The sequence below is a fragment of the Pieris rapae genome, chromosome 15 (assembly GCF_905147795.1).
Source record: "Pieris rapae chromosome 15, ilPieRapa1.1, whole genome shotgun sequence".
NCBI classification, from domain to species: domain Eukaryota; kingdom Metazoa; phylum Arthropoda; class Insecta; order Lepidoptera; family Pieridae; genus Pieris; species Pieris rapae.
In genome coordinates this window covers 8,457,418-8,481,416 of record NC_059523.1, presented here as the reverse complement: position 1 = coordinate 8,481,416, position 23,999 = coordinate 8,457,418, and the positions used below count along the sequence as shown (strand labels likewise).

General features: G+C 32.7%; 1 long non-coding RNA gene across 1 annotated transcript; it reads left to right on the top strand.

The window, feature by feature from the left end:
• The first annotated feature begins 22,735 nt into the window (after positions 1-22,735).
• LOC123689820 lies at positions 22,736-23,510 on the top strand. The gene is made up of 2 exons (XR_006750698.1): positions 22,736-23,069; positions 23,362-23,510. It is a non-coding gene; the product is annotated as an uncharacterized LOC123689820 (long non-coding RNA).
• Positions 23,511-23,999: the final 489 nt, after the last annotated feature.

Sequence of the window (23,999 nt, the reverse complement as noted above, 5' to 3'; positions counted from 1 at the left end):
TTTTTAAAATTTCGTAGTTATTGATGTGTTCTATTGTGGAACATTTTTTTTGTTCTATTATCAATGGTTTTCCCCGCACATGCAAGGAATTATATTTTCTAGGCATTTTTATACAGTATAGTTTAGCTTATTTATTGTTGCAATTAAAAAAGCCTATATATTTAAGTGATAATTTAGTATTTGAAACATTCAAATGGCGAAATAATTTTAAAAATCAGTCCAGTACTTTAGGAGCCAATTCGTTACAAACATAAAAAATCTTTCCTTTTTATAATTTAATAGTATAAGTATAGATAAGGACTATCATAATGTCTATGACCCAGTGAAATATATCACAAACGTACCATAATAACCTATAGTAATATTTCCATAGATATTATTCGTTATATACTTCATAGTGAATAGTATATTAATGGACTATCTAAACTATGTAGGTATATGTTGATTGGACGTTGGTATTTAATCAATTAACTATTTGCGGTGAACTAATTTTAGCATGACTGTTATAGTCACGATAATAGTATAGATCAGTTAGTCACTTGCGTACGTTCCAAATGTTCATGAATATTTATTAGAAAAAAAAATTGCCTACAATCTTTCTAGGTCTGGGTATATTTATCTGACGCATGATCAATCTAATATGTAAGTATCAGTGATCAGCCTTCGGCATTTTGTCTTAGGCAAGCCGGAATCCTCACGTAGTTTTAGTTCACCGTTCGAGCAAAGAGAGACAGTCTATCGGTGCACAGCCGGGGTCAGAACCTAGTGACGTGGATGAGAGTCTCTCATTGAAACCTTCAGGCCGACACTGTTCTAATGATTGAGTAGCGGTGGCCTAGTGGCTTCAGCGTGCGACTCTCATACCTGAGGTCGTAGGTTCGATCCCCGGCTGTGCACCGATAGACTGTCTCTCTTTGCTAACAAGACTTTGCAAACCAATGTCTTAGACCGAAAAAGTCGACGACGTGTGTCAGGCACTGAAGGCTGATCACCTACTTGCCTATTAGATTTAAAAATGATCATGAAACAGATTCGGAAATCTGATGCCACGATCTAAAGAGGTTGTAGCGCCACTGTTTTTTTTTGTTAATGGTGAACGACACTAGTTCATAGTGTTCATAAATGTTTGAACCAAGTTATCTAAATAAATTGAGAGATATTTACGCGATAGAGTAATGAAGCGAATGAAAGGGCCGAATACATTTTAAAAATCATATAGTTTAAACTATTTAATTACTTAGTTTATCATGTCTTTCGATGATAAAAGTATATCGTCAATAAATAATCAGATAACTTCGGAAGTCCTTTGACATATTCAATCTACTCTGAACCGGAAATGTAACTATGTACTAATCTCAAATAACTGGAGCGTAGGATGAAACGTAGGTGGAAATGTAAGTACCCCTTGGGAATCGTTACTTTTTTAATACTGCTGTATTTACTTTAATGTTTAATGAAACTAAAAGGAAAATACATTTATGCTTCCTTAGTGAAATTTTGCATACTGTATTTTAGTTTTTAATATATTTTACAGTTTTTGATAAACGAGTGATTTTTCGTGCGTCCATTGTCTGCGTCCATTTCTATATGTCCAAAAAGTTAACGGTATTGTATATAATCAATATAACTTAGGGCCTGTTTCACAATGTATGGATAAAGTGCCAAATAGCTATACAACACATAAATTATTCGAAAGATAAAAGTTCCAAATAAGATACTTCGAATTTCATGACGTATAGCGCTATCTGACAGTCGTGAAACGCAAAAATACATTGTGAAACAGGCCCTTAGAATGACAGATTTTTGATGTACATTTTCAATACGTCAAAAATGTATTGAATTTATAAATTCCTGTGTGCCATTCGCGCTGCGAGCCATAAGGTCCTTTAAGAATAGGGCGTACCAATTCTTAAAAAGGCCAAATATATGTAAAGTCCATGCATGCTATTTATATAAAAAGTCTGTAAAAGTAGGCCTGAATTTCTGATTGCTGGAACTGTTCCGTGATTATTTTTCAATATGCAAGGAGATCGGCCTTCTGTACAGGCGATTTTGGGTCCACGAAGGTTTCCTTACGAAGGAAAAGAGCGACTAGACCAATACTGCTCATAATTTTTGTACAAATATTCATTTTATATTATAAAGGAATTTATTACAAATTACTCACTTGGGATAATTAAATCACAACCAGAAGTGTATTCCCTTTAAATTTACAAGTATTTAACTTCATTATAAAATTGTTTCGCGTAACCACAGACAGTGCAAACTGACAACTGGGCGTAATATGAGAATAAATTTACAGTCTAGTAACATAAATTGTGAATTATAAAATAAAATTCGATAAAAATATATTACGTTATTCTAACACAATATTTAGTTTCTTCATGCGTTTGGTACTTTGATGCATTAGTCATAAAAATAGAACTGGTTAAATTAATAAAATGAGAAACGTATAGCCTTTATTCTGGAATAGTATAACAAGGATTGTAATAAGTTTAGGTTATATTGAATTCAATATTAGTATATGACGGAGTGATGGCCTCCTCCAAATTCATCCTCATTGAAGCTACTACTTTCCAATCTTTCATCGCTATCTCTTTTATTTAATCCTCCCAGGTTTCTGGTCTACTATTTTTCTCACTAGGCCATTCCAATTAAGAGTCCTTTTAACCAATCTGAACGTGAACGCGGGCAATGATTGAACCTTTTGTTATTTTGTTTGTTGTTGACAGAAAATTCACTAATAGAGTTAATTGAATAATTAATAAGAGTGGAGGAGAATTTATTGCAAGTTCTTCTCTTCCGCTCTACGCCCTTGATCTGAGAATTCCAAAGGCTAGACCAGTGACTGGTACAATTCCACTGTAACTTTTTTTATTATTATATTTTACTAGTGACCCGCCCCGGCTTCGCACGGGTGCAATGCTGATGAAAAGCAGGTTTTTATTATGAATTGTTATTTCCGTCGCTGGAAAGCTCCGATAATATACGCGTTCGATCGCTGCTAAATAAGCTGTAATGGGCTGTATAGATCTATATTAAATGAACAATGTATTCAAGGTATTTAATTGGTTAAGGATTAATGCTGTATTAGTTAAAATCGCTTGGAAAATTAGCCATTATTTGTCGTAAAAAGTAAATGACAAAAAAAATTATTGTGGGTTATCCATAAGAGATAGACATATACCATCATGGACTTTTCTGTAGACCTTTTCAATGTGTACAATACTTAGTACATTATTTTGATAAAACTCGTAGGGTTCAGCCGGCGTTTGCAATGTAAGCGGAAAAAATGTAATTATTTACGACATGACATTATAAACCTCAAAAATAACAGTACTTTTCCACTATTTAATGGATGTTATTATACATATGAACCTTCCTCTTGAATCACTCTATCTATTTAAAAAAACCGCATCAAAATCCGTTGTGTAGTTTCAAAGATTTAAGCATACATAGGGACAGAGAAAGCGACTTTGTTTTATACTATGTAGTGATGTTATTTTTATTACTGTTTTTCACTTTGTATTTAATTTTTAACCAAAGAATAGATTGTTTAATAGCCCTTAGGTATATTCCAATCTTCTGTAACGTTTTCTCATTCATCAGATAATATTCTTTGATGTAGTCATGGAAATAAAACTAGATATCCAATAATTATCTATCATCATAATGGTGATCGCTAATCACGCTGTTGCAAATACTCAAAATATAGAGTATAAGAACCTAACTGTATTGAGAAATTGGGAAATAAAATTGCAAAATCAACGAACAAAAAGAAGAAGAAACGTGATAATGCTGATTGCTACTACCAGTTTTGTAAGTATACACAGGTATTTTAAAATGTGTCAGGGATATTTATAGTATATTAAAACATACCAAAATCTTCATTTCTCTCATACATAAAAACAATTTCCATAACTGCGGTCGTACACACGAAATTTCGTAAAACATTCTTTTGGCGTTAGAACGTCGGCTTAGTGAAGATCGTGGCAAACAGCCAGCCTTTTTTGTTTTAAATACCATATAAAGTAAACTTTGTTAAGAATACAGGACCTGTTTTATGGTTTTAAATATAGAAATAAAAATATGCGAGGCAATTAGATTTATAGGCATACGTGAACAGCGATATCTTACATTGTATAAAGTTTTAGGGTTGCCTGGAAGAAATCGCTTGTAAGCGATAAGGCCGCCCTTTGCCTTATATCTTTTGTAAACTGTTTTCTTTTTGTTATGTGTATGTTTTTGTATAGGGTAATAAAGGATAAATAAAAAAAATAAGTTTATAATTATACAGCTTTTCAGTAAATATACGATATCTTATACATTTGTTAAGAGTCAAAAGTCATTTATTCATATAGGTAACACAATGTACACTTATGAAAGTCAAAAGAAGGAAATAAACATTTAATGCTTCTAATTTTAAATTTACTGCCAGTTCTCAAATAACGGGCGTAGAACGGAAGTGAAGAACTGGAAATAAACTCTCCGGCACTCTTTTTAATTAATCAAGTAACTCTTTTTATTGAATTATCCGTCAAAACTTTTGTATAATTGTGTTGACGTGACAACGTCTTATAATGCGATGGAGCCGGCTGCACGCACGAGAAACATGACTCATGCAGCGTTACCAGGCGGCACGTCGTTACCTCTGATGCGTTCCATTTAAAGATTGAAGTGCAAGCGTATTTATGCGAACAAATAAATGCAACTTGACCAATTCAATTGTGATTTCCATTTACCACCTTCTATATCCATACAAAATATGTATCAAACAAATAAAATTAAAATTTTCTTTTGAAAATTGCAACTATTCTATCAGTATTTTGTTATGAAGTTGTCACGTCAACTATCGTCAGTAAAGCGACTTTACAGACAACCGTTTATTTTTAACTTAAGTTCAATCAATTCTTACGTGATACATTAATATATTTTATTTAAACTTATTTCTATTACAGTTATTTCCCAATTAAATCTTTGAAAATCAATATTATTATCGATAGGAAGAAATCTCAAAAACCACTTATGCCATTTTACGGATGCTTGCAATAAAATTGTTATTCTATCTAATAAAAACGTGATAAGAATAACAATAAAATGTAAGTGCTTAAAGCTTTTACTTCGTATATGAGTAACAGTTACTTACAGTAATAAATTCATGTTTATATACATTCTAATGGGCACTGAATTAACATTCATTAAAGTTTTTATTACTTGTACAATGATGTGAAAACTAATATACACATATACCTGCATTGTTTATTATTCACCTGTGAAGACTAAAAACGATAAATCTAAAATATTCAATTCCTTTATTTATTATCTGCTTAATGTTTCAAATTTTCTATTAAATGAGATGATGGCTAGTGTAAGTTGTCAGCTCGTAGGCTTGACGATAAATATTTTACATCATATACATACATACAAATACTACTACATTATTATCTCGTGATAATCGATATATTATTTACTGCTTACAATATTTTTCGTTATCTTTCGAGGGCATATCATTTCGCAACTAGACGGTTTGGCTTGCATTAAAATCTATGGAAGAATTTAGGTGAGATTTTAATATAAACTGACTGATTTTGAAAGATACCTAAGTGAACGGAGGTACATAAGAAACATGATGCCTTATGTACTATAGTTATACAGTATTTCAGAGCAAGAAAATTTTAATATCTAGTTTATGGAAATTAGGTTTAGCAGACTATAACCAAAACTGACAAAATTCAAATTCAAAATGTTTTTTTCATGAAGGCAACATAATGTACACTTATGAATGTCAAAAAAGAAATAAACATTGAATGCTTCTAATTTTACATTTACTGCCAGTTCTCAAATCAACTATGACTATGTTTACGTAAAAAGCTAAGATTTATTTTCTATATAATTCAATATTTTTGTTGTTAAATAAAATCATTTATTCATATATTTTCAAATTAATCAAATAATCATGTTTGCATATTAATAAAATTATATGAAACTTCTAATTAGTTCGTAAGCATTCGTATCTTGACTAGCTTAATTACATCAATTAAAAACCTTAGAATATGAATACCGGTTTAAGAGGGTTCAATGTCATGAATTCTGAGTCAATCTGTTAATGATTTAATGAATGTTTAAGTAATTCCTTCATCGTTAAGATTGGGATCTAAAAATTGGCGTATCCTGTCACTGCTATTTATGTATGGTTCTTCGAGATGTACGAAAATAGACTATATTAAATGCATGTTGTAGAACGAGTGAGTGCGTACAGACATTCTATAAAACCGGTGCAGAACTACCGGTGGTACTGACCAGCTTGTTTCTGTTTCTACGCAGAGACATAGCGACTCTTTGCGTCTTCTATAAAGTGTACTATGGAGTGTTCTGAGGAATTGTTTGGGATGATCCCTCCTGCCTTGTTTCGACATCGTACGAGCCGCATGAATGCTGAATTTCACCAACATCGGCTAGCTGGAAATCTTCCACGGTCCGTTTCACAAGGCATTTTCTTTTGCGAACTAGCGAACTGTGGAGTCGACTACCAGCGGGAATCGTCCCTAAGAGATACGACCTCCAAAAATCGAGCGTACTCCTCCGTTAAAGGTCGGCAACGCACACACTAAAAATGGGTGCGAGGACTGCCTTTTAGGGCGTCCCGCAGGTTCGTTTGCCCCCTAATTATTAAAAAAAAAGAGCGTGCATGTATCGTATCATAGATACTCACTAAAATGTCCATACTATATTGTGTAGTATTTTGTATAAGATTTTGATGTATGTGGCAACATAAATATTGGACACTAAGAAAAGAAGAAAGCAGACGTCACTCAGAACAGACTTTTAAGACAAGTGAAAATATATTATTTCCTTGAGCGTTTGTATAAATAAATTAACTACTGTTGTTTGTGAACAATAAACTAATTAACAAAAATAAAAACGGGTTGTGATTTATAACAAGATAGAACATCCCATATGCTCATCCGTGCTCCCCATGGGGTGTTTAGTTCTAAGATGTCATGCAATATTCTTACATATAGTAATTGCCAAATTTTTATTGATCGGGGGTTTGATACACGCCTGCATCCTGCAATGAAGCATATATCTTTATCAAATCTTCCGCTTTCACAGCTGTCGAAAATAACCTTTGTAACCTTTATTTCAATAAAATAGTGTAGAAGTATAATGTTTATTTAAATACACAACAACACAAATATTTCTGTAAAATATTGATGTATTTTGGATATGATTAACGTACATTACGTCAATTGTCAGTACATTATGAAGCGCATGTCTTCAAAGATGATTTATCTTCATACAGGTGCTACATATACTTAATGTGTTCCCTCGAGAGTGAGTGGATACATGTCATAAATTGAGGAGAATGGTTATGAGGTCACAAACGCGTGACAACTATTGTTGCTCCCCCACCCCCACATTCGTTATAATGACGCGGATTTTATAGCAGGGTTTATTTCTTCAAGTATAAAAATCTATTCATAATAAGAGATTTCTTTCGAGTAAATAACGGAAATGTATAGATTTGGCATTAGATGTGGTATTTTTAACATTTTGATTGTATTTAAAGTTAAAAAAATGTTGTAACGACATCGAAGGGACTAGTTATCTTTGGTCGTAAATACCGATAGTCGTAATAGCCGCTGACGTTATTAAGTACCTAATACATAGAATTCAGCCGGAATTATCTAAAAGATATCGCCTGTATATTACATTTTAAACCGGTTTTTTGTTTTTTTTCTATGTATGACTCTATTATCTTATCTTTACTATCGCGATTCTCACGTGCAAGACTACGAAATGCTTGTGAAATTCTAATATATTATTTTATAACTTCGAGCGAAACACCTATTCAAACTTGTGCCGGAAGCTTGCGAGAAAATTGCGCAATTACATATGGAATATATGAAACCTCTTCTGACATTCATTTAAAACAAAAACATATTACACCATGAATTATAAAGCTACATAAAATCAGGTAAACACGAAACATCATCGATTCATCGGGCCAGTACACTATTGTTAGAGTTGGTACTCGCTTGATTGAATAGGTTTATACAAAACAGAAATACAAGGTATTTCAATAGTCTGACAGCCATCAATCTCGTTAAATATTTCTCGTTATTCATAAGTATTATAATAGTTATTGAACGTAGCACTTGGATTAGTTTGCTAATAAACATTGCATACAATCTTTCCTAATCACGGCTTATAGTAAGTTTTTGAATAGTTAGTAGTAGTAATTAATTTCTGTCTAGTGTTATATTGCTAATTCAAATGTTCAACTATACACATCGTTATTAATTTTCTCTTTGGTGTACAAAAAAAATAACTAAATTCAGGTTTATCACCATAAAATAAAATCTCTTCTTTAGCTGATGCTGAATTAGATTGAATATGTTTTTATTTTTAATTTAGTTACAAAATAGTAAACACAAATTTTTAGTATAAACCTGACTGTTATATCTCTTTTATGCGTCTGAGGTTCATAGCACGTATTGCTCAGCCAATAAATTTGTCTTTCCATGTAGAAATAATACTTGATACGTAAAACACATAGCAAGGAAACCGGCGTGTGACGCGTCAGGCACTGAAGACTTAACTTTTTATCAAGAGAAATACAAAGTACATATGTCAGAAGTGAAACTTCTTTGTAAATTAATTATGACTAAGGTAAAAGCCCCAATGGATCATGTAGCAGTAGATCACTCTATGTATTTGTATATATCTATATTCACGCTGAATACGTGCTAATGATAATATAAAATTAAAAACGTTTACTGCACAAGTCGTTACGCAACACAATTGCCATATAAAGTTCTAATATGTATCTACTAAAGGAATACATCACTCAATAGCGTGTATTTTTTCTAGATCTCCATTTCTCACTCTCTCTATTGAGGAGTCAGGATAAAGGAGAGAGGGATAAAAGAGAGAGAGGATAAAGGTCTTAATCGCTCTCTCTTTTCTTCGCTGCACATTTTCGTAACGTTTCATCCGTAAATCTTTTACCCTCATGCGCCTAAGTTTTACTTCAACAAGTAAAACAATTGCTGAAATACGCCCCATTGGTTGATATCTTATATTCCTATACTGTTAACACCGTTATTTTATTCCCTTTTGATGTTCCAACTTATCAGTTCTCATCTCGCTACAATTGTTTTCTTGTGACTGACATTTGCATATCAGAACGGCCTTCTAATAAAAGCCTTATATTTTCCTTATAGAATGTTTAGTTAAAATACAATTATGATGGTAATTATGATATATATTATGAGAAAACAAAAATATTTTAAATCTTCTTGTGGGCAATATATGGGCGTATATATAAAATTGATTTAACACTCCTTTTCAACTTAATAAACTTCTTAATTTCAGTTTGGGAACATATTCCTCCGGTTTACGGCTCTTTAGGTCATACAATCGTCACTCACTAATGAACGAGTGCAGTGACGTAGTACACGGCATAACGCCCAGTTTCAGAAACAGATGTGTCTGTGAAATCAAAAATTGGCATTTGCTAGTCATCCATATATGTGTTTTGCATAAAAATTGTCTAATCTTGTAAAATTTACCATGTTGATTTGGTTTTTGTTTTATATTTATCTAATTGTAATATCTAATAGAATCCTTGGTAAAGTCGATAGTTTCAATGTTATAATTATGCATTTTAAGATCGTTAAAAACTTACTATATTGTATCACGCAAATGATGAAAAACAAAAGACTAGACTATTAATTTGTTTAGTAACTGGTTCCTTTGAATATTGTTTTAAGTTAAAAAGCAGAACCCTTGTCAACACGCTCATACAACTCATATGAGTGGCTCTACGTAGTGACAACCCACATCTCTTACCTTTTACGAGTGTAACATAGAAAATGTAACATCCCGCCGACAAAGGCTTAGCTAAATTTAATATGCGCACACAACCTGTTACTTGCCATTAGAATATTTCACCAAGTTTATTTTTACGGGTTTTAAAACAAATTTCGTTCACAAGTTCGTTTGTTGTTAATTATTGTTGCGTTTATAGATAATACATGTTTTTTGTATATTCTATGTGTTTTCGTTAAAGTAATAATAAGGTATTTAATGTAACAATAAACTTCCTAGATTTCTGTTTTCTACTAAAAAATGCGAGTTTTACTGTACTGTAACCATTCTAGTGTAACAGCAATAATGAGAAATAGTAAGGTTATATTATATCGAGAACGCAATCGGCTAGTCCTACTAGAAACATTCAAAATTTAATCTAGATTATTCGATTACAGGTTGAGTTAGTGAAGAAGTGGAGACAAAATCGCCAAGGCATGTATTGGCGATGACGCAACGCGCCTCGCGCGGCATGTCCTGATGCCATGGCATCCAGCCGCACCGCCCTGCTTGCATTGGCTACTCTCACTGCACTCGCTGGTTAGTACATATAACTCTCAATTTATTTATAGTTAACTTAGGGCCTGTTTCACAATGTTTGGATTAAGTACCAAATAGCTATGCAACACATAAATTATTCGAAAGATAAAAGTTTCAAATAAGACAATTGGCGTTTCATGACGAATAGCGCTATCTGACAGTCGTGAAACGCAAAAATACTGTTTATCCTACCAATAAGTAATAAATAGCTTATTTGAAACTTTGAAACATTGTGAAACAGACCCTTAATATAGTAAGAACGAAGCGGCAAATGAAGTCCGGTAATCGCCTAGTTGTCTCTACCTAGACCATATATTGCTTTGAAATCTGATTTTTGTTTCGCGTATATTTCAACTTGCCAAGAAATTCGGAATCCCTTGTTCCATATATGTTCTAAAAATATTTAGTTTGAATGATTAATTTCATGTTAACAACGTAATCAATTAATTCTGTTAAATGATAAACAGTAACTCGTAATATTCCATTCTGACATTTGACACTTTAACGTAAAATAATAACGGATTAGATAATTGATTCGTAATTAGTAACTGTATTGTGATCAAAAGATACTCACATTTTTAGTTATATTATTTTCGTTTCAGCTCTTTCATAAAGCACAAAAAATTTTATGCTCAAACTTTACGCCTTTATTAAATGAAATTTTTTTCATAATACTAATGAATGCTCAGACAGACTGCGAAAGCTCCGGCTTAGATATGATCCATTAAAATTTCCCCTTTATTCCCTAAAAATAACAATTTTGTGTAGGTACAATTTTAAGATCATAATTTCCTTTTGTCTTTTACGGAGTTGTCTTATACATTTATTCACAATTTGCTATAATTTTTAACATAATTTTAGTCGGCACATTTTGCACTTTATTGAAAAGAAATTATATAAATAAAGTATACCAAGTAATGTATATTATGACGGGTTTAATATATTAAATAACAAACCTATAGTTTAGTTATTTATAAGTCTAAAGAAATACTAAAATTTAACCATTTAAAGCAAAGTAAAATCAACGAACATGTGTTGAGTTGTTAGTAACGTTGAACTATTTGGAAAAATAATTAAAAATGACTTCGCTTCACCACACGTCGGAAATCCGAGCAAATTGCTCAGACATCAGAATAAAATTCTTTTCGTTTGAATTCATTTGGCAAACCATCAGAAACAAGTATAAAATGCGGTGCAATTCTTAAACCAAAAGATTTCTTTTAGTCCTTTACGTTTCTGTGTTACGGAAGCCAAAGTTAGTCAAAAGCAAAGTTCTGCTTACACTTGATTCTTCAAGCTTTCAAATACGAATGAGAATTCTTTGGTGAACACCAAATTATATATAGTAATTAAGACAAATCAAAATACTAATCACAGAGTTAAAAATAATTTTAATCTGAAATAAATGGCCTTATGGAGATACAAAACACAGACAGCCTCAACTCATACACCATATCATCATATTAATAACGAAGAAAAAATTCTCTATTCAATTGAATGTCGAATATCAATGCAAAGCGTTTTACGGTAATCAATATAAATATACATATAACACACATACAAATAACCACGGAATAGTGCAGTTATAATTTCGAATTCCTGACCAATAAGCAAATCAATAGAACGGAAATAATTCTTGAACAATAAGTATCCAATCGAAGTGAAAACAATACGTACTCTACACATTTTTATTTTCATTTATGATTGGACCAATACTTGAAATTCCAACAAAATTACATTTTAGAGATTTGAACAGTATTGATTTAGATTCTCATCGGAAACTTGGAGAATAAAGGTTTATTGGAGCATGCAAAATTCACTTGAGTTTCTACTTAGCCTTTATGCTTTGGTATTATTCTGCTGAGGAAGTCTTAATTGCTACGAATTGTTAATTTAAAAATCCGCTCGGGATTATAATAACATATTCAATACGTTTACAAAGCTGATTTTAAGTTTGTTTTTTTTTAACCGCACCGTGTTTTACAGTATAAAAGTGGGTAATTTCCTGCATTAAAGTAGGTGTCTATCTTACGTAGAGAAGTGAAATAATTACAAATTGATGTCAAAGGCAAAATCCAATTAACATTTAAAACTATTATTTTATCACACTGCCAAATATGTCGTAATAATTCCTACAGTAAATATTCAGACTGTTTTTGAATCTAGGATTCGATCGACGTTCTAGAATTTGTAAAAAAAGGTTCTAGAAGGTTTCCGAAGACATCCACACGGTCGTAACCTAATATAGAGATAAGACGACAGGATTTCTTCAGTCATGGAATACTTATGTCAGCCTAATCTTACACACAATAAAAAGGGTTGTTTTCGGATTGATCAAAATTACGTACGATCCCCCGAGACAAAGTGTGGGTATAACTTTATTCTGGCGTTCAAGTTAGCTTATCTATAGCTATAGTCTTGTTTGTTACTTGAATAAACAGGCTCTTTGCAACCGAACAACCGGCTCAAACCACCCTAGAGAGCATATTAGTTAGAAGATCAAGTTAGATTTAATAATACATTAAGAAAAGTGCTAGTTTGACGGTAGACATATAATATCTATACCGACATATCTCACAAGAAATATCTGCCCAAGACGTAGTTTACGGGACTTCCTTTGAGTTGTAGCTGTGGTTTGTTTGGATTTGGGACCCGTATTTATGCTGTGGTGATGTGTACACGGTGACCACAGGGTGGAGTGTGTGCGCGCCGCAAGGTAGCGTGCAGGGCGGCGCGCAGTTGCCAGGTGTCTCGCACTCTACCGCACCGCCTGCTGGCGTTGGCGGCGTTCGCAGGTACTTTATACCACACTTTACATTACACACCAGCAAATAACAGGTCTTCTACTCCGAACTCTTAGCTAATACTTACTAAAACTAAACATTTATTTATTTATTTATTTATTTCCAGTAAATTTTCCTATCTTAACAGTTACAACTAATGCGATAGGGTTCCATTATATTACCCACACCAACTAACCTACATACAAACATTAAAAAATTAAACTTAAATTCCTAAATCTTATAACTAACAACATACCGATAAATAGTTTTCTAAAGGCAAAAGACGTACGTCCTTATTAATATTGCAAAGGTGTTCCAAAAAGTTTTTAATATAGGATGCGAGTTTTCGTTTTGTGCACTAAGAATATTTAACGTATACAATTTCCATCACAGCAAGGCGACGTTAGCGAGAATCGATATTAAGTGCAGCTTTCATTTCAGTCTCTACTCGCTTACAAGGTAAACTTCTATGAGAACCCACTGATCCGTGAAATTTCTAGTCTATAGTTTACCCGTCTCATATTTAAAATGGTCAGGTCTGACATTGTGTCGCTACAAGGAGTAGAACACCTGTTATAATAGCACAATGATTTATGTTTTTTTATTGACCTATAGAGAATGCGTTCACCAACTTTCAAAGAAAAAAAATACGATTGTTGTATTTTTAATGGAATTTATGTCGGGAATTATCGAGTTACAAACAATAAACATATCTATGATAAGCTCAGTGAATATAATATCAATTATAAAATAATTAAATTATTATTCTAATTCTAATCTAATATACGGCTATGAAAATCATACTAGGTACAGTGTTCTTAAAAACACAAATAAAAAAAATATTAAACAACTCTGCTACCGGCTATTCCAATAATTCTTACAATTACAACCATACAAAAAAGCAGTTACCTTAAATGCACTTCTATGTATAAAGTGACTTGTATAATTTGCGTATCTTATTTATAAAAAAAAACATTTTAATTTATACTTTTTCGTCCCTTTCTATCAAGTTGTATTTTCGCGTAGATGAAAGAGACACATGAGCACGTTAGTTAACGGTTAAATTATAAATCATTTATTTTTCGTAATTAAGGAGATAGACATGAACATTATTTTGTTATAAATACATATACTGAAAAATACCTGATTTTTGTTCGAAGCTTTATAAATGTTTCCCTGAAGAGTTTCTGTTTGAGGCATCATAGCATATTCTGATCTCATTAGTTATTTACGTCGATCTCTATTAAAATTTCAACGCGGGCTCCATAAATTTTCAAGGCACCCTCGATTGAATATATACCATAAAAACTCTTTGTTACTATCCATATCAACATTGTCTATGTATAGAGGTCACTTGTCTATACATTGTAGTCCACAAAGGCTTTGTATCGACTTTATAGGGGTCAACTCGAGCCCACAAAACACAACAACAATATTACTCGGTATACGTTTTCCGGGTTATATAAACATCAAAGCAAATTCTATTTAAAATCTTTACGGAATTCAAACTTCTATTTAAATCGACGATTCAAAGTCTTTCGAATGATGTGTGTTTCGACAATAAGCGACAAAGTCATCATATACATATAGGAAGTTAAAAAAATGCTATATAATATTTTTATTCGTAAACTGACATACTTGAAGTTCAAATGTAATTTATATCGGGCAAATGGATAGAGAGCTCAAGATTACTGACAACTTGGCACTAATAAAAACTGACAATAGTAGACTCGCAAATTGAACCTTACTACTTTTGGCTATTACCTAGCAGTAGTGGCCTCAGTGTGCGATTCTCATCCCTGACGTCAGATTCAATCCCCGGCTGTGCACTAATGGAATTTCATTCTATGTGCGTATTTTACATTCTCTCGAACGGTGCAGGAAAACATCGTCAGGAACCGGCTCGCCTTAGACCTAAAAAGTAGATGGCGTGTGTCAGGCACAGGAGGTTTCTCACCTACTTGCCAATTAGATTTACAAATAATCATGAAACAGATACAGTAATCTGCCTAAAATGATCGTAGCCAAGAATTTATTATCCTTGAAAAAAAAAACAACTGCCCCAATTCCGAATATGAAATATTAGTTTCACAATACTCTAATTCGAATACGATCTAGTCAAACAGAGATTTGTAGCCATTTCTCTCAACCGTGATGGTTTTCCTATAACTCGTTACTCATGTACACAGATATATCGATCTTTAGCGAATTAAATTGGAAAGGCCGTGAGCTGTTCCTTCGGGGTACACTAATTTCGGCTGAGAGCTTCTTGTAATACGATTATTAGTATTTGGATTCTGTTTATGCTTACGGACTACTAATTCTAAATAAAAATAAAATAATGTAAATCATGAAATAGTTCGTACAATTGCTATTAATAATATTACTTATATAAAAGAGTTATATTGCAATAGGATTGAAGCGATTCTGAGGTTAACAAAAACATTTGTCGACAAAAAGTATTTATATCTTTAGATTTACGAGTTACGTTGCTCTGTTAAATACACAACATGTAAACAACCTTGATATTGAGAACGCATTCTCTATGGAGATCACAGTAGATATAAAATAAAAACAGACCTAAAATAAATCCCTTAAATAAATAATGTCATTGAGTAGAATAAAAGAATAAATAGAATTTAATTCTTGAACACTTATTACTTCACAGATAATAAAGGTAAAGTTACACACCTGTTGAAACTTACAAACTATATTTTTTTAATTTCTCGTTGAATATGTGTGAGTCATGTATTATTTAATGTTGTCAACTGCAACAAAACGGCCTCGACGAGATAATGTAAGTAACTTATTATTTAGAAAAAAATCTAACATTTTGTAATAATTTAATATTAAAAAGTATGTTAAATATCATCGATGAGATCGATGAGTGCGCGTAGGCAGATAGAGAACTGCATGAGGGTAATTGCACGTCTTGTAGATATATGAAAATTGTAGGTAGGTGTCCAATTGCATATTAAATATCATTGTAAAGTTATGTAATTACTGTTACATTGTATAACATTTGAAAGTAACGGCTTACGTTTTGTGAAACCACAAAGAATAGGTTCTTTCGTGATTTGCGAAATTGAATTGTGAACAATTGTTGAAACGAACTTTCATTATTACAATCTAACAAAAAATATATGACTCCCTTGTGAATGCTATTTTTGATGTTATATCCTTTATTTCGATAATTATTGGATTACATAACGAACATGCTTTCGTTCTCTTCACCGATGTACACAGTAGTTTAATTGCATTCGCATGAATCACAGATAGATAGCAGAATCAGTACCTAAATTGTGTAAGTACCCTGCACGAAATAGTATTGGAATATCCTGAAGACGGAATGCTAACAATTCAATTTCGCTTTTCAGCTACTGTATGTATTAGGACCGCCTCTAACGGTCTCAGCTTCGGCATTAAAGATTTTGGCTTCGCTCCAGAGCCTTCAGCTATTTATTGCCTCATTATGGGGTGACGGTATCACTCTTCTCTGCCACTTACGATGCAGATAGATGATAATATTCATTTATTACCGTAGGGGCGAGACAAATGGTTTTGATACGTTAATTCTATGAATGAGCTTGCACAATGGCATCATAGGTACTGTTATGCAGATATGGATGTCGCTATTTGATCATGTGACTTAAAATCAGGGATAAAGCATGCAGGCCTGTTTTAGCTTTCAGCGTGAAAAGTGTTTTCATGTTTGCGCGCAGATTCAGCCAGTATTCCAGAGGGCGTGGCTATCGCGATTGGAGGACCAGAGGTGATCCAACACTCATCAACTCATTGTGGCGGAGCAGACAGCCGCTGGGAATTCGGAAACAACTTGGTAAAAATACGGAATTGGAAAATTAGCATTTTAACTTATGTTCGTTAAAATCTCAAGGAGACAATTTTAATTCATAATTTAAAAAAAAATTGTCTAAGTTACCTTATACGTTTTCTCATGCATTTCCCAGGATTTTTTTTAAACCCACAAAATTCATAATTGTCACGAGCTGCGATTTTCATACAAATTTAGTTTTCGACTTTTTACATACTTAAGGCATCTTCACTAAGCAGTTAATACATTAACGGCATTGTTCCCCTTATAAAAAATAACGCAACTGTAATTACACTGCAACTGCAATTATATTTTATAAACAACAAGAGCCTGTATAATGATACCGTAACCGTAGTGGAAGCTCTTTTTATTTTAAGTTAAATAGTAGAAAATGAATGTTATCTCATGAGAAAAACTACGAGCCTACTCTATGCGTATTTATAAAATATTGTACAACTATTTAAACGTAAATCTTTGTTTGATACACGTTTTTAAGTAACGAGCTAGTTTGTTCAAAGCATATTTTAGTTGTACAAAAGATATTTGAAAATTTGTTAATATTTAAAATATCAAAAGTCATATCATCTTGTTGAAGGCATCCGTTTGTTAAGGTAAAGTATGTTACAGGGAACGCGGAGGTATACATTGTGCTGGCGCTGCTGATAGGTGTGGTGACCGTGGTAGTGGGGTGTTGGCTATCAGACAATTGCTGGTCTCCAGAACCCGAGGACATCCTGGCAGGCGGCTGACCCGTGGCGGCGGGCGCTTGTACGCATGTGTAGCGCCCGCCCACCGCGGCCGAACGGGAAAGTCCGTCGGGCGCGGGATCGCTGTCCCCCGTGCTGCCAGCGGAGGCGCCGCCGCCTGCTCGTCCGGCCTTCCTTCACGCCGCTCGCCACCTCTGCAGCGGCACCTGTCTCCACCTCCCGTGTGACAGAAGACAACCGCCACCCTTCTGACAGGACACTGTGCACCATTCTTGTCGGGTACACGAGAAAGCTAACGGTAATCACATTCCGTTTGTGAGTAACGGTGCGTGCGATGGCTAGTTACAATTTTATTCTAGTGTCTAGTGAAATGTGTTCGGACGATGACGAAAAAGAGCTTTGTTATTTGTGACGTGTGTGACTTCGATGCGAATTTTCGTACTGTAATTTAATCTATGAATTCACTGTCTCTCGTAGATCACGCTTCTAGCGGTCGCTCTGATTTTATTACTAGGAGATGTGGTACAGCTGCGATTATCAATGTACCATTTTACTGTTGTTTCTAAAATTATGTGCCTTGAAACGCTTTCCTCTATTAAAAAATTAGATTAGAGAGTGTTTTGAACCCTTTAGAAGATGTTTCTTCTTTCTGTCGTAATGGTTAATCCCGTATAAGTGCCATACACATCATAACCGTGCCTTTACCATTCTATAGACTATGAAAGGGACGTAATTTACAATAGTTCATAATGATATTTTTAATTTATTTGTCTTCTCCTCAATTATTTGTCCACCTTCATTTGTTTTTATTAGTTATATATAACTATAGAGGAAAGTGCTAGGACCAGTCTTTAAAATTTTGTCAATTGGTTGTACTAAAATTTGAGTATTAGAATAACATTTGTAAACAACGATAACATTATGGATAATCAATTTAAGAGACACTGTGTAAAGTTTTGAAGTTTTTTTTTAACATAAGAAACCTATATATAATTGGTACTATTGTGTAGATTATGTGCAGACTTATTGTTAAGCATTCCAAACGAATAAATTGAATAAATGCATATTGTTTAAGAGATTTGTCAAGTTTAATAGGCCGTTTAGACTTATTGTTTTAAGAGGATAAAGTTATCCGGCATTAGAAACAACCGCTTTCCCTGCTGCAATAATAAATGTAAAATTGCTGTGTAGTTTTCTTATGAAAGACGAAATAATTATTATCCATTAGTGGGTTGCATATTATTAAAGAATACATGTACGGTAGCATTACAATGAGTTTGGAAAATGTAAGCTTATCTCTGTATGTTATTACTATGGAAAATCTTACGTTTTTTTGCAAACGTTATACGTAGATACTGTTTATAACTTTATTAAACTTATGGTATAGCTAAAGTACATTGAATAACCACAGATCGTAGATAAGCACAGAATAGCGCAATATAAAATAGAATTTTCTAAATATTTGTACATGATTAACGAAAGTAGTATTAGATATTTTTTATATGAACAGTGTAGCTTAGTAAAGCTAAAATTATTCAGATTCATTCAATTAAATTTACTCATAATATCGAAAATGGATACTATATATAACAACCACGCTTTATATATTTTTAATATTTATTATTAATCTTTATTTTCTTCTCTCGAATAAACATACAAGGTTATATTTTTCATTATAACCTTGTATGTATATATGCGAGAAGAAAATAAAGACGATTATTATTATTATTATACTATAATTTCGTTATCTTAATTCTCATCTCGTGTTGTGATCTTCGTGATTATTGCTTTGCTTGCATTTCAAGTTATTGTCTAGCTACGACGTCCAAACTTAACAGTTTTTCATTTATATTATTTAAAATCAAATGTAAACGACTTACATTTAGCACTGGCGACATGAAGCTGTAACTAACATAATAAATGTTGAGCCGTGTTTTCATTCTGCAATCTATACAACACTCAACATCAACAACATCAACATCACTCAACAACATCAACTATATAACACATTATTACAACAGTAAAAAATATACCGTGCATTGTATAAACGTCCTTCAAGCTATATCCGTTAGAAGAAGATTGATGGCTTAAGTCATCCTAAAATAAATATTTATCGCCTATTCATAAAAATATTCGTGTTACACTGTTTTAATAGAATGTCCCGTCACATCCTAAGCACAATTTGAGTTAATAGATAAGACAGAATAATGATTTGGTAATGAGTGAACATTTTTACTGCGCCGATGTGTGACTGCCAATAAAGGTAGCGTATCCCAATTTCAATATATTCAGAACCCGATTTCGATGTAGTACATATGCGTAGCGCTGATGACGCAAACTTGGGATCGCGTAGTAGGTACAGTGGCAATTTTATTTTCACAGAAAGGAGTCTCTTTAATCATAGTGCATAAGTTAACTAGGCACCTCAAGAAGTGTCATTATAGCTAAATCAGGTGCCAAGTTGCTTTGTGCGTACACCTTTATTTGTAAATGCTAAATTTTACTGAAACGAACCATTGGTGTGGACTTCCAAACGACGGCGGTTTTTATAAAACAGGAAGAAACCGGGCAGGAGGCTCACCTGATGTTAAGTTTCGTTTGTTTGTGATATGTCAAATAGATAGTGTCAGATTTTATGTAAAAACGCACCAGCATTTCGTTTTTGTTTTACGTTCTGACACCAAAATTAAAACAGTGTAAAATAGTGATTGACTTTTTGAATAATTGAAACAATTGCTCACGCTGCGAAAAGCAGATGTGGAAAAAGGGCAAAACATCACAAATTTTACAGATTCTTGACCTATAGCTTAATTTTACTCAATTTGATCAATAATTGCCATTGTAAACAAAGTATTTTGTCTCTATATAAAAACATAAATTTCGTTATATAGGTATTTAAATGTTGGTAGGATTTAAATTTTGGGATACATGAAGCCATAAAATAGTTATAAGTTTTTTAAAAATGTTTTATATATCTACAGTTAAGCCAAAGAAATGAATGCAAAATAATATTGAAGTAGATTCATAATTTTTGTAAAAAATAGACGCTAAAGCATTTTATATAGACTTGAACTAGACATGAGATTTCAAGAATTTTATATACCGATAACTAATGAAAAATAGAAATAGAAGGCGCTGATTACAATTGTCAATGCACAGGTTTCGAAATTACTTTGTATTTTTCAACAAAATCCTAACATCGCCCGTTTAACTGGCCGAAAAATTACGCAATTATTTTACTACTTAACATTTATATCCATTAACAATTAAATTGAATAATAATGCATTAAAAATAACGTTAATATGGAATTAAATCCATAATTATTTTATAAAACCCTTTTGTGTAAGATGTCGATCTTCGAAGAAGTCTGGTGACATACCATTTTTCATTAAGAAAAAAACAAATATTTTTAATGTTTTATTTTAGTTTTTAAAATTTCTTAGATTTTAAAAACGGCCAAGCACAGTAAACAATTGATCTTGTTTTTCGTACGTTATATATATATATATATAGGTCCTGTAACATATAAATATTATGTATCATAACCCCAATGATACATTATTCAGAGAGAGAGAGAGTGTTATATTCTATTTCTTCATTGTAGATACACATTCTTGTATTATAGTGCTATTAGATTAATCCATTTATACATTTTACGTCACATCGTATTATCGTAGTATATAAGTGAACCGACTGAATAGTCAGCATTTTTAAGGGACATAGATTAAGTATAGAATAGGTCTGGCCCTGTAGCTACATATTATTTAAATAGCCAACAATAGTTAAGAATTCTATTGTACGCGCGCTAAGTTGACTCTTGTCGTCAGAAATGAAACAAAGACAGAATTATACCCTCGAAAAGCAGGACGATTTAATGTTTTTTGCTCTGTTTAGAATATCATAGATAAATAGAATTTAAAAAAATGTTACTTTTGTGATAAATGTGAATTTAAAAATGTATTTGGTATCTTTGAATTATCTTACTATGCTTGAAGTTTTTCGTGTATAAAATTTTTATTACTCGATTGTGTAGGAAAAGTTTTATTGATTCAAAGTTATGGAATTGAATTTGCTAATGGATTTGTGTGGACTTGTGTCAATGATATTAGTATTGTTTTGTTTTGAGCGATTCGCCTGGCCGATATAGGAATTGAAAATCTATAAGCTCAAAGTACTTAGAAATTGTAAATTAATATTAATTATGTGTAATGTAATTATTTGTCACAAAAATATAATAAATGTATTGCATTTGAAACGTGTTTGCATATCAGGTGGAGAAAATTTTAAACACAATGCGTCTGTTGCAAGTTATCAATTTAGTTTACACCTTCCAAGTATATAACCGCAAAGTAATTTTACAAGCTACATAGTTTTTAGTATGAAAAAATGTATTTTAACATAAAATTCATTACAATTTTATGTAAAAATATGACTCAAGTTGAACACGACTATAAAAGGTTTCTCATGTTTACTGAAATTATAGTAACATACACAATTCAGTAGAATATTACTTCTCGTAGTGGGTGCGCTATTATTTTTTTTCTATTTGAAAAAATACAACCCACTTTTTACGAGATGATATCGATATTTTAATTAATAAATAAAGGTTGGTAAATGCCACTTATGTATGGAAAATAACATCGCTCATGTGAACACCTCGGCTTCGTGTACAGGCCAACATTAGAACATCTAAATTTTCAATCGAATGGGGCTTCTAAACGGGCCATGTTTTTCTGCAATTGATGGCTGCACTATTGGCAATTAATTGTCCGGCCATCACAAAAATGTTTTAATGCAAATGATGGCCGAGCAATCTATGGCCGGGCCATGTGTTGCAATATGTCAGCAATAGTATGGCCCATGATGCAGACTCCTAAACGGGCCACACATACCGGCAACAATGGCTGATGAAATCACACTTGTCGCAGCAGCTTATATTAATTTTAAAAGAACAGAAAAAGAAGAGATTTAGGATTCGACCTTATTTAAATACGCGTGAAACTGTAGACAATTTGAGTCTAGCAGTAATAAGCCTTGATAATAAATTATTCAAGAACTTGGCTAGAATTTCAAAAGGCGACTTTGACTTTCTCTTAAACAAAATTGGACCAAAAATAAAAAGAAATGATACAAACATGAGAACAGCAATACCTGTTTCATCGCCATCACGAGATTTGCGATAACTCTACGGTTTTTGGCAACAGGAGATTCATTTAAAAGTTTTATGTACCTGTTCCGTGTTAGATGTTAGATTTCAAGTAGAGTGTTAGATTTCAACTTTTATACAAGAGGTGTGTACAGCTATTATAGAAGGATTAAAATAATACATCAAGGTAAGTTAACATAGGTTTATTAAATATGTTACGCATAGGTAGTAACTATTATGTACTTTTTAAATTTAATAATAATAGGTATCTAGTAGCAGCATATTCGTTTTTATTTTCGCCAGCATCGCGTATAATATTTTGAGCCTTTTAGTACGTGGTTTTGGAGTAGTATCGACGGCTTCCAAAGTGTCGGTTGTTTCTGATTCTACGACTTCACGTGGGTCAGAACTGATGTCAGTATGTAGTTTCAGTCGCCTGTGAATGCATAAAATTTTTAGTATATCTTTAAGCCTTTCAGATGCCGTCAGGAGTAACAGAATGGAAACAAGTTGCAAAAGATTTCGAGGGAAGAAGTTCAATTTATCAATCGATATGATACATACGTAATACAGAGATATGTACATTTATAATGACTAAAATATTTTATTAAAGATACTTACGTTAGAAGTTTTCATTTTCACTATGTAATCCTATATCCTAATATTCGTAGTATTTTGAGTAAAGAGAAACGATATCGCATCTTAAGCAAACCACTTTACTGTTTTACCGCCAGCACTACCACTTTTATTCTTTTTCTCCTCATTATTTGCGTAAGTTCTTAGGCTTCTGAATTTTTTGTAAGCCTCGTTACTTGTTATGCCAAACTTTTCAGCGATTTCATTCCATGCATCTTTTTTAGAATTTCTATCTTAGTATGAGCCGGTTTTTATATCCCACAACTCGGGGTGCAAATGTATTTCTTCAATAAAATCAGTAATTGTCTTGTTAGACCAGTAACCATTTTTACGTAGTTGTCAAAATGCAGCTGATCGCAAAACACAGAATATAGCAACAGGCACACTTCACTCATAGCAAACTTCATGTCGCGTAGAAAAGGATACACTATGCCATAACAAAGAGAGTGACTGAAACAACAATAGAACTGGCTGTGCAATA